The sequence below is a fragment of the Panthera onca genome, chromosome C1 (genome assembly GCF_046562875.1).
Source record: "Panthera onca isolate mPanOnc1 chromosome C1, mPanOnc1 haplotype 2, whole genome shotgun sequence".
NCBI classification, from domain to species: Eukaryota; Metazoa; Chordata; class Mammalia; order Carnivora; family Felidae; genus Panthera; species Panthera onca.
In genome coordinates, this window is record NC_138346.1 from 142,319,604 (window position 1) to 142,331,266 (window position 11,663).

Consider the following 11,663-nt stretch of genomic DNA (forward strand, 5'->3'; position numbering starts at 1 on the left):
AATGTGTAATATGCATCTTCGTATTCCTAGTGCCAAGCTCAGTGCCAATGCCCAATAAACATTAGTGGAGCTATATTTCAACTTTTGGCCAGTACTCTACCAAAGTCCTACATAATCACTGGGTGGCAAAAATAAATTTTCATTTTCTCAGACAGTATCTCTTTGTCACATTATGTGTGTGTGTATGTACCAAAACATTTTATACATACATATTTATATGTACACATACATGATTTTTTCTCTAATAGGTTTAAAGATCCTACTACCACTGTGCCTGTGAAAGACTGCTAAGTCAGAAAGCTTTTCTAATTTATTAGTGAGAAAACCAAGGCTGAAAGTTACCTAAGATTACGAGTACTGCAATTCTAGACATTGGTTCAAAAAACCCTCTTATTTATTTTATCAAATGTTTAAAAGCATAAGACTAAAACTCTTCTATTCTAAAACTCCATCTGGGTAGAACTATCGTGAGTGCTATGATCACTATATTCCTTTTGTAAGCCAAGTTTCTAATGCCATGTTCTAGATATTGTGATGTGTTCAGCATCATCCCCACAATTTTATTGTATTGCAGGGGCTGGGAAACCTAGGAATTTCCTTGGCCTCCCTAGCCAGCAGGAATCCTGTTCAGGATTCAGTCAACAGTGGGCATGTGCAAGAGACTGGAAAGCTAAAGGAAGGAAGAAAGAAACACTCTTCTAGCTCAGGCAGTGGTGGCACCAACTGAGCTGCACCCTCTTGTCATACAGTCAGTTCCTGGGACACCTGGGTAGCAGCTAAACATGGGCGTCTGGTAGTTTGCATCAACAGCATGGGGCAGGGAGCACAACTCCCTTAAGTCATGGGCAGTAATGGGGTCTTGCAGGAGTTGAATTCTGCAAACAACTGTAGGCTCCAGGGGAAGAAGCAGCTTCCTGTAGTTCCTCATAACTGGGTAACTTGACCTCCGTTAGCGCCTCCAGCCTTTCCAACAATTTTGTTACCTAATTTCCTGTGTTAAAACCCTCCTCACTTAAAATACCTTAAATAGCTTCCATTTTCTGATTAACTATGTAGCATAACATTTTATCTGATGTTCCCGGAACCAGAGAATGTGCTATGCTGGGAAAATTATTTTTCTAGATAAGCTTAAAACTTTCAGGACTAGGGGCACCTGGGTGGCTCAGTTGGTTAAGCTTCTGACTTTGGCTTAGGTCATGATCTCAAGGTCCACATGTTCGAGCCTCGCATCAGGCTCTGTGCTGACAGAACTGACAGGACTAAAATATCAATTGTCCTGAAAATTTTTATTAAGTGACCCATACATGATCCTTTCTTCCTAAACAGAATATTTAAAAGGCAATTTTTCTTCCTTTCCATTATTATCACCATTGGCTATTCACCGAGTATCTCCCCACATTGAAGCTCCAAGAGCAGGATGGTGGAGAACACCAGACTAAATTAGTACTGACCACAAGCAGATACTTAGAAGTTCAATTGCAAAAACCTTTACTACGACAGTTACTAGAGATATGGATGATGATGATATGATTACTGTCCCCTAGGTACTCTCACAGAAAAATATGCAAGCAAACAAATCATAATAAGGAACGATAAGATACAAAAACAGAAATATGTACCACAGGCACAGATTACATGAAGGAAATAAAGGGCTATTGACTGTACTTGAGGGTATCAGGGAAGGCTCTAGATGTAGGGTGACATGTAAGCTGGATTTTTCAGTTTGAATATTTGACAGGAAACAATAAAAAAGCATTTCGGAGCAAAGAACAAGCATGTGCAAAGACAAGTGTGACAGCTAGTCTCTAAAGACAGCTCCCACTCCCAACATTTCATCCTCCTTCTGGATGCTTCTACATCCTCTTCCTGTATTCTCCCCCACTATCTGAAAGTAGAGCATGAAAACTTTTGAACTGAAATGGCATGAGGCAAAGAAGCAATTACTACTCATTTGTATGAAAAAATTTTTGAGCATTCCCAGACTCAAAAAATAACCTCCCTTAGGCTTTTCTGACACGTTAGGACACATCTTGCTAACAGATACACAAAATAAATGAGGATAAAGCAAAGATGCCCACAGACTCAGTTCAAAGCTATGGTGTTAATGCTGAGAGGCTGAGTGTAGTTTCCTGGGAAGGAGTTAGCGATTCTACTCTGCTGCTAGGCGTGCGTGCTGCCTCTATAAGGTTCTCTCTGCCAAACAAACACTGAATGCTATTTTCCCTTTCCACCTTTGTTCGTAAAAGCAAAACTCCTCTTCAAATTTCTTTTGGTAAGCGAAAACAGGTACTAATGCAGGTCTTTCGTAAAAGTGAGTGGTGTAACTTGAACTTTTGAAAAGCGAGAGATACCTGTATCCTCTCCCTGAAATAGCTCTGACCAATAGAATGTGGTGGCAGTAATGTTCTGGGACTTCTGAGCCCAAGGCTTAAGAGGACCTGCAGTTTCCGCTTCCTTCCCTTGGGAACACTCTGGAGCCACTCCTTCTTAGAATCCCACCATACTCTAAGAAGTTCAAGCCGCATGGAGAATCAAGGCATTGCAACTGACCATTCCAGCTGAGATCCCACCCGATGGTACCAACCACCAGCCAGGTGAGTGCGTTACCTTGGACATTTCATTCCAGTTGTGCCCTCCGATGACTGCGGCCTCAGACAACAGTATGTGAAGCGGAACCACTCAGCTAAGCCCAGCAAATTCACAGAACTGTGAGAAATAATGATTGTTTTCAGCTGCTGAGTTTTAAGTGACTTCCTATGCAGTAATGAGGCTCCTGCACGCGTCAGTCGGCAGATGAGTGGAGGCTCCGAGAGAGTTCTCTTAGTTCCTCATTCCTGGGCAATATTGTCTGCCTTTCCTTTTGGTTCTTCCAGTTCTTCCTATAATTGTATTATCTAATTCCCTGTATTAAATCACTCTTTGCTTGAAATCCCTTGATTGCCTTCTGTTTTTCTGGTTAATTTTGTAGTATAACATTTTGTTATCCTATATTCCTAGGACCAGAGAATGTGCTATGCCTGGAGTGGGTGTTGGCAGGGGAGGTTTTCTGATAATTTCAACCTTTTAGGTACTGAAATACCATATTCCTGAAAGGTTTTCTCTCAGGAGTAAAAGTCCTCTCTTTTTAAACATGGCACATGAAATGTAATAATTTCTTTTCTTTTCCATGACCATCATCATCAGATATTTATTGAATGCTTATATATTGTATGATAGCCCCAGGAGCAAATGGTATAGAGCATCAGGTGAAATGAGGGCTGACCACAGCAGATATTTACAAGTTCAACTAAAAAACTTTACTATATCAGTTGCCAGGGGTATTGAAATAATGATGATATGGTCCCTGTTCTCTGGCAGATCTCACTGTAATGCAAATAATTTGTAAACAAACAAATTATAGTATGGTATTATGGATTTGAAAATAGAAATATGTATCACAGGCGTAGATAGCCAAAGAGTAACTATGCACTGAGGAATTAGGGAGAACTTTACATTGGAGCTAAAATTTAAGCTGTGTCTTGCTGTATGGTTAGAAACTTGCCAGGTGAAGCGAAGAAAAGGTCAATCCAGGGTGGGGAAGAAGCACATGCAAAGGTAATAAAGTGTACAAGAGATGGCATTATACTGCCCATGTTTCAGTGCAATTGAGAAAATGTAGAAAAAGTTGAATCATGCTATGAAAGATACTTTATGTAATGCTTAGAGGAGTTTGGACTTAACACTATGATCACGGAGCAGAGGAGTCTCATAGTCATATTTGTGTTTTAGAGACACAACACTGTTAGCAATGTGAAGGAGGGATCATAACAAGGAGGGACTGGCAGCCAAGGCCAGTTAGGAGGCTACAGCAAGATTCAGGTGGGAACAATAGGCTGTGAAGTGAGGCTTATAGTTGCCCAACCTCCAAAACAGCATGACTAGAATACTGTAAAATAATTCCAACATTAAAGGTGGAGGCAGCACTCTCCCCAAGCCTTGTCTTCATATATTAATAGCTGTTGATTTATCTGTACCATTAAAAAACACATCCTTAACTTCAAAATTCTAAATAATGGTCCACAATTACCAGATTTTATTTCCTATTTGCATAATAGCAAGCTTGTTATTGGGATATAAACAAATAGGGGCCTTGTAATTAAATTCTTAAATTTGGCCTTGGTTGGGAGCTTACTCCGAAGAATTCCAAAATTCTGCAACATTTGGATAAGATGAAATTCTAGAAAACTGATTCCAGGTTATATTTTCCTATAGTCTTGGAAGTATTTTGATCAGAAGAAAAGTCTTATATAAAACCAACACAATAAATCAACTTTCTGAAATAGTTTAACAATATTTAATATTCTGCATAACACTGAATCATTTAGACAATAGTGGGCAGAAAGAGGAAGCCCAAAACCAGACATTACCTCTGCTTCCTTAGAGTGAGCTCTGTAATTATCTTGCAATAGCATGCAATTTTGCTATCCTCGGGAAGGCTTATAATTTTTTTAATGACTTCAAATAAAGATATAAAGATTCATCCCAGTATTCCCAGAGTACTTTTGGAGAGAAAGCAGAATGATCTAGTGGAAGAAACATAGTCCTTAGAACTACTTAGATTCTTTTTTTTTAAATCTTCTGAAATGTTTGTTTTTGAGGGGGGGGTGGTGGCGGGAGAGAGAGAGACAGTGCATGAGCAGGGGAGGGACAGAGAGAGAGAAGGAGGCACAGAATCCAAAGCAGGCTCCAGGCTCTGAGCTGTCAGCACAGAGTCAGACATGGGGCTTGAACCCATGAGCCATGAGATCATGATCTGAGCAGAAGTCAGAGGCTTAATGGACTGAGCCACCCAGGCTCCCTGGGGTTCAAATCCTGATGCCTCCACTTGCTAGATATTATCATATTACCTAATTTTTTTTTACATGTTTATTTATTTTGAGAGACAGACCACAGGCGAGGGAGGGGCAGAGAGAAAGGCAGACACAGAATCTGAAGCAGGCTCCAGGCTCTGAGCTATCAGCGTAGAACCCAAAGCAGGTCTTGAACTCACAAGCTGTGAGATCATGACCCGAGCCAAAGTCAGACACTTAACTGACTGAGCCACCCAGGCACCCCATATCTATTACTTTTAATGCTACACCTGTGTTACCAGCCTGCCACCCTTGACTCTCAATACCTACACCTCACAGAAGTGATGAGAAAATGAAATAACTCACGTAAGATCTAGTACAAGTGTCCCCTTCAGTCATGTAATATTTATCATATATTATAAACTGTTGTTGTATATGCATTTATACTATACTTCTTCCCTTGTTTCAATTCTCAATATATAGTTCTGTACACTCAAAAAAAAAAAATGCTTCTTAGGGACAGATGTTTGTATACCTATGTCCCTAGCAGCATTATTCACAATAGCCAAAAGGTGGAAGCTACCCATTCATCAGTCAATGAGTAAACAAAATGTGATGTATACATACAATGGAATATTATCCAGCTGTAAAAAGGAATGAAGTTCTGATACATATTATAACATGGATGAACCTTCCAAGCTAAGTGAAGTAAGTCAGATACAAAAGGGCAAATACTTTATGATTCCACTTCTGTGAAGTACCTAGAATTGTTGAATTCAGAAATAGAAAGCAGAACTGTGGTTACCTGTGGCTGCAGGGAGAGAAGAATGGGAAATTACTATTTAATGGATACAGTATTTCAGTGTGGGATAATGAAAATGTTCTGGAGATAGTGGTGATGGTTGCACAACAATATCAATGTATTTAATGTCACTGAACCAAATACTTAAAAATGGTAAATTTTATATTTATATTTAACTACAATAAAAGCAATTTAAAAACATACTTGTTAAAAGATATACATAGTAATGAGATAGTATACCTGATCTAGCTTAAACTGGGTGTGGCTACGATCTCTGGGTGAAGAGCTGGACTAGAGTTCTAGGGGGAAGGTATCAGCAGATGTGAGGTCAAGAGCCCCCTTTAAGATTTTACTTTCTGCACAGAGGGAAGTGCAAGTGCACAAGTGGGGGAGGGGCAAAGAGCGAGGGAGTGAGAACCCCAAGCAGGCTCCGTGCCTGGGATCAAATCAAGAGAAGGATGCTTAACTGACGAAGCCACCCGGGTGCCCGCCTCAAAATATATTTTAATCCTGGGCCTATAATCTCCAAATTACTTTGTTTCTTTTTGTCTTTTTCAATTTAGACCACATGTTGCTTCCAAACAGAGGTTCAATTTCAGTCTTTCCCTGGTACCCTATTTTAAAAATAAAAACTTACATTTCTAAGGCAGTGGTTTTCAACAGAGAGTGATTTTGCACCCCTCCCAGGACATCTGGCAATGTCTGGAGGCATTTTTGGGTTGTCACCCAATGTGTGTGGGGGGGTGTGCTACTGGCACCCAGTACATCTAAGCCAGGGATGCTGCTAAACTCCCCACAGTGCACAGGATAGATAGCCTCTCACAACAAAGAATTAACTGACCCAAAATGTCAGTAACATTGAGACTGAGAATCCTAAATTCTGACAAATTAAGGAATTCTAAGGTGCTACTTATTTGATTGGTTTCTGGTAGAGATTGATTGTAAGTTAAAAGTTACCTCTTTTGCTTCCCTACTTTTCTCTTTTCACTTACATCTTTTATAGGAAAAAGCAAATCTAAGTATATATGTTAAAAGTAAGTTTTATTTTGAGGAAATAGAAGGATTAGTGATGATGCTTTAACTACAAGGTGGATAGGTGAAAAGGAGGTTATTTATGTACCCATTCTCTTCACCCTGGCCAATCCTACCCATGATATTCTATGCTGTGGGGCAAGGTAAAAAATAGAGGGGTTTGGGCACACCTGGATGGCTCAGTCAGTTGAGTGTCAAACTTTTTTTTTTTTCTTAACATTTATTCATTTTTGAGAGAGAGAGCGCACAAGTGGGGATGGGGCAGAGAGAGGGAAATGCAAAATCTGAATCAGGCTCCAGGCTTTGAGCTGTCAGGACAGAGCCAACGTGGGGTTCGAACCCACGGACTGTGAGATCATGACCTGAGCCGAATTCAGACACTTAACCAACTGGGCCACCCAGGTGCCCTAAGTTTCCAACTCCTGATTTCGGCTCAGGTCATGGTCCCATCCCAGGGTCATGGGATCCGCACTCAACGTGGAACCTGCTTAAGATTCTTTCCCTCTCCCTCTCCCTCTCTCTCTCTCTCTCTCTCTCCCTCTGCCCCTCTCCTTAGCTCATGCACATGCACTCTCTCTCTCTAATAAAAATTTTTAAAAATTTTATTTTAAAAAGAGGGGGCTGGGGCGCCTGGGTGGCTCAGTCGGTTAGGCGGCCGACTTCGGCTCAGGTCATGATCTTGCAGTCCGTGAGTTCTAGCCCCGCATCGGGCTCTGTGCTGATAGCTCAGAGCCTGGAGCCTGCTTCATATTCTGTGTCTCCCTCTCTCTGACCCTCCCCTGTTCATGCTCTGTCTCTCCCTGTCTCAAAAATAAATAAACGTTAAAAAAAAAAAATTAAAAAAAAAAAAAAAAAAGAGGGGCCAAGCTATTAGGGACAGGAAAGAAGAAAACAAACAAAATCCAAGTGAAGCCAGTGGAAGGCAGTGCCTATGCTATTTGGATTGGAGAATTCTTCTTGGTGGCCATTTGGGTATGAGGAAATATTTGTATTTCCAAAAAAGGTTATTAACAAAAACATTTTAATTCAATTAAAAATGTAAGCTATATGTTTTCCATAATTAAGCATTCTATTTATAAATTTGACATACTATTTATGATTACCTAAAACTTGCATTTTTTTCCTTTGGAGCAGTTCTCTGAGTGCATAATACCACTGTGTCTACAACGACAAATACTTTTGCTTTTTATTTTCCTCTTGTGTGATATTAAATAACAAGTATAACTCATTTGGTATAATTTAGGTATTTTGAGAAATTCATTAACACTGTCAGGCCTCTAGACCTTTAGAGTAATTCATTATAATGGTACATATTAGAATAGTGCCCTCTTATAAGCACTTTGGAAAACTGACAATACATACTAAAACCAGTATGTGCATACCCCATGACCGAGTTACTCCACTCCCAGGTATACATTCAACAGAAGTGAGACATGTATAAGAATGTCTTCCATGGCATTATTCACAGTAGCCAAGAACTAGAAATTCCTCAAATACCCATCAATGGTAGAATGGATAAATTTTGGATATAATAAAAATGGTTAAATTAATAAAATACTATTCAGTAATGAAAATGAATGACTACAAATACATATGCTATGAATAAATCTCATTCTAGTAGGTTGAATAATGGCCTCCAAAAATATCCAGGATCTACTCCCTGGAACCTGTGAATGTTATCTTATATGGCAAAAGAGACTTTGATTCAAATAAGGATCTTGAAATGAGATTTTCCTGGATTATCCAGGTAGACCCTAAATGTAGAGGCAGAGGAAGATTTGACTATAGAAGAAAAGATGATGTGATGATGAAAGCAGAGGCTTTAAATACCAAGTAAGGGGCCACAAAGTACACAGGCAGCCACTGGAAGCTGAAAAAAGGCAAGGAAACAGATGCTCCACTCACAACCTTCAGATTTAGGAACGAATCCTGCTAATAGCTTCACTTTGGCCTATTAAACATAGTTGCAGGGGGTTACCTGGGTGGCTCAGTTAAGGTTAACATTTGACTCTTGATTTTGGCTCAGGTCACGATCATTCACTTGTGAGACACACTCCGCACTGGGCATGAAGCCTGATTAAGATTCTCTCACTCCCTCTCCCGCCATCCCTTTCCCACTTGCGCTCTCAAAAACAAACAAAAAACCAAAAACAAGTTTTGGACTTCTGATACCAGGACTGTTAAGAGAATAAATTTGTGTTGTTTTAAATCACTAATTTTGGGATAATTTGTTACAGTGGCAAAGGAAAAACAGTATATTCACAAATATGATGATGATCAAATAAGAGTATACTGGGGTGCTGAGTGATGTGGCAGTGGGTTAGCAGGCAGGCTGGGCTGCAGTGCATGTTGCTGGGGGCCACTCCGGGGACTGGGAGCATGAGGCAGAGGGCAATGGAGCCAGGTCTGTGCCTGTGCACCTACCATGGACTTCCTGGCCCATGGCTCAGACTCCAAGTATGATGGTGAGGGACTTGGAATGCTGCAGTGGCCCTCTCCCAGCCCCTGGCCACCTTAATTCCTGAGGAGGTTGGGGAGCAGCGAGGTTCATCGCAGCCCCTGAGTGAATTGGGCTGGATCTCTGCTTGAACCCAGACCTAGTGGCATAGTGCTGGGGTGGGGAGGGGCAGCAGGAGGGATGTTTGGAATCTGATATTCCAGCAGAACCCCAGGTGTTAAAATGACCCTACAACAGCTGATTTTGCCTTTTCAGTTGCAAACCAAATTACTGCTTGTTTCTTCACTGGAACACTTGAGCCATGTTCATGAATCCACTTCGTTCAAGACAGGTGTTTAAATTGCTTTGTCAGACCTTTATCAAAATGGCACTGCTGTCTTCTTTCACTTGTAGTGATGAGTTTAGCCCACCAAGACTACATCACAACAGAGTGACTGCTTTTTTTTTTTTTTTTTGTAAGATTTTATTTTTAAGTAATCTTTACACCCAACATGGGGCTTGAACTCACAGCCCCAAGATCAAGAGTCATGTGCTTTACCTACTGAGGCAGCCAGGCGCCCATAGCTATTGCTCATTTAATGAGGTCAGCTAAAGAAAGAATTCCTCAGGATCCCTGTGAGGATAGTTCTGATATCCAGATCAGATCAAGAGAAGTAGCTTGGAAGAACAAACCTCACATTACTTAAATGATTTAGAACAGTTTGCCCCCTTAGGAAAAGGTGGATATGGAAGAGTATACAAGTTCAGGAATAAATCAGATAGTCAGAATTTTGCAATCAAAATATGCTGAATAAGGGTGCAACTAAACAGATTACATAAAGGTACTATGGAAAGTGAAGGTGTTGTAGGCCATCATACTGCTTGGATAGTAGATGCTCATGTGGCCCAAATGCAAGATAGAATCTCTATTCAGTTGCCATCTCTGGAAGTGATCTCTAACCAGGAGGACAACAGAGATCAACATGATGTCAAAAATGATTAAAGTAATAGCTCATCCAGGGGCCCCTCGGTGGCTCAGTCGGTTAGGCGTCCAACTGCAGCTCATGTCATAATCTCGCTGTCCGTGAGTTTGAGCCCCACGCTGGTCTCTGCGTGGACAGCTCCAAGCTTGGAGCCTGCCTCGGATTCTGTGTCTCCGTCTCTCTCTGCCCCTCTCCCACTCACACTGTCTCTTTCTCTCTCAAAAATAAACATTAAAAAAAAAAATCATCCATTATCCTTGCCAAATTCACCCCAGAAAAAGAAAACTCCTTAGGAGAAGCTGGCACTGAAAATCAGACTAATAGACTGATGAACTATATCACCAATTTAGTCACAAAAGATGCCATTGAATTGGAATCATTTTATTCGAAGAGCTGACTTGTCTTCCAGATTGTTGAACATCAGCTGCCACTTATGCATGATTACAACTTAGAAGAGAATTTCACATCCATCGAGGAATCTTCTGAAGAAAACTTAAAACTTGATGGGGCAGGTATCACCTGATGCAGTGTCACCTGATGTTGCACATTCAGATCCACCTGTGTGAGCTCTCTTTGTAGGACTGGATAACTGAGTGAAACAGGCAGGGCCAGAATACATGGGCGAATGTACACACATCCTTATGTTAAGGCCAGTGTTGCAATAAAGATCTTATCAAGAATTGGTGGAAAGTGTATTTTACATTCATAACATAACAAACACCTGAAGTCCAGAAATATTTTTCTTCATGGCCCTGATCAGCAAGTAAAAATAGAAGACTCTGGTCTGGCCTATACAGACATCATTCAGAATATGGACTGGATCAGGGCACCTAGGTGGCTCAGTCAGTTGGGTATCTGACTTCTACTCAGGTCATGATCTCACGGTTTGTGGGTTCGAGCCCCACATCGGGCTCTGTGCTGACAGCTAAGAGCCTGTAGCCTGCTTCGGATTCTGTGTCTCCCTCTCTCTCTGTCCCTCCCCTGCTCTCGTGCACTCTCTCAAAAATAAAATACACATTAAAAAATTAAAAAACAAACAAACAAAAAACCATGGACTGGATCAAGAGACATGGCAACAGAATACCAACATATACTTCCAGAGTGGGTACTTGTCTGTATGTACACTTAACCTGAAGAGTTGGAAGGATTTGAGCGTGACACCAAATTAGATATGTATAGCTTGGGTGTGATCCTACTAGAACTCTTTCAGCCATTTGGAACATAAATAGAACAAGTACAAGTTTTAATAGGTTTAAGAAGTGGTCAGTTACTTGAGTCCCTCAGTAAAAGGTATCCCACAAAGCCAAGTGGATCTAGCACTTAGAAAGAATGCATCTCAAGAGACCATCTGCTCTGTTCAGTTGCTATAAAGCAAAATTTTCCAAACTGTTGGAAATGTTAATCTCACCCTACAGATGAAGATACTAGAACAAGAAAAATTGAAGAACTGAAGAAGCAGCTAAGCCTCCTTTCTCAGGACAAAGGGGTTAAAGATGACATAGAAGATGAGGGTGTGCCTGTCTACTAGCGTTAATTAGGCTCTATAAATGTGAAAGTGGTCTTAAACTCTTTAGGCTAGT

At 40.8% G+C, this 11,663-nt stretch overlaps 1 pseudogene; it reads left to right on the forward strand.

Moving 5' to 3' along the window:
- The first annotated feature begins 2,573 nt into the window (after positions 1-2,573).
- Positions 2,574-11,611, forward strand: LOC132670897 (eukaryotic translation initiation factor 2-alpha kinase 1-like; annotated as a pseudogene).
- Positions 11,612-11,663: the final 52 nt, after the last annotated feature.